The following is a 1,240-nucleotide window of genomic DNA, read 5'->3' as shown; positions in this document are numbered from 1 at the left end:
TGACAATATTTTTTTAAAAAATTGTGTCTGTACTGATCAAGTAGTCTTTTTTCTTGTCATATCATTATTCCCTAAACAATACAGTACAATAAGTATTTACATAGCATTTACACTGTATTAGGTATTATAAGTAATCTAGAGATGATTTAAAGTATACAGGAGGATATACATAGGTTATATGAAATACTACACGGTTTCATATCAAGGACTTGAGCACCAGCAAATTTTGTTATCTGTGGGAGATCCTGGAACCAATCTCCCACAAATACCGAGGGACGATTGTGTATTGATAGCTACATGGCATAATAGCTTTTGTCCTCATCAACAGATATAGAACATAACAGCTTTTGCCCTCATCAATAAATATGGAATATAACAGCTTGTGTGCTCATCAATATGCTACATATCGCTTATCCTGGAGACAACCAATTTTCCACTGTCCCTGCTGCTTATTAATTTTTCAAAATGTTAAAGCATTTGAGTGAACCTGGGACATTCACACACTACCACAAAGCAATCAATATGACAAAATTGCACTTGAACATTATAACTAGCTATTAATTTTTCTTTAAGGCTTACACACATAAGAACACCAGTTCTGCCAAAGGAAACTATCAATTTCCTTATAAGTTTGTCAGCTGGTTTTTTAACAAAGAGATAGATTGTTTTGTAAATGAGAAAACATAGATGTCTCAGGTTTCATTCTTACCTCTGATAGCTAACCTGCTGGAAAATGGGGGTTTTTCTCATCCATGCCCACATACTCAGTACTCCAGCTAGAGCATTCAAGGAATACTGACTGGAGACTATCGTCAAAGGTAGGTGGTCCCCAATTTATAGTTAGACTTACAATTTTTTGACTTCACAATAGTGCAAAAGGGATATGCATTCAGTAGAAAACATACATTGAGTACCCATACCACCATTCTGTTTTTCACTTTCTGTACTGTATTTGATAAATTATATGACCTAGTCAACACTTTATTATAAAATAGGCTTTGTGTTAGATTTTACTCAACGGTAGGCTACTGTAAGTGTTCTGAGCATATTTAAGGCAGGCTAGGCTAAGCTATGATGTTTGGAAGGTTAGATATATGCATTTTTGACTTAATGATATTTTCAACTTACGACGAGTTTATTGGGATGTAACACCATCATAAGTCAAAGGGCATCTGTACTGATTTATTCACCTCTTGAGTTTAATGTGAGGGAAATACACCTGGATGATCCTAAGAATATA

The sequence above is a fragment of the Propithecus coquereli genome, unplaced genomic scaffold, assembly GCF_000956105.1.
Source record: "Propithecus coquereli isolate 6110/MARCELLA unplaced genomic scaffold, Pcoq_1.0 Scaffold6, whole genome shotgun sequence".
Taxonomy (NCBI): Eukaryota; Metazoa; Chordata; class Mammalia; order Primates; family Indriidae; genus Propithecus; species Propithecus coquereli.
This window is presented reverse-complemented; position numbering follows the sequence as displayed.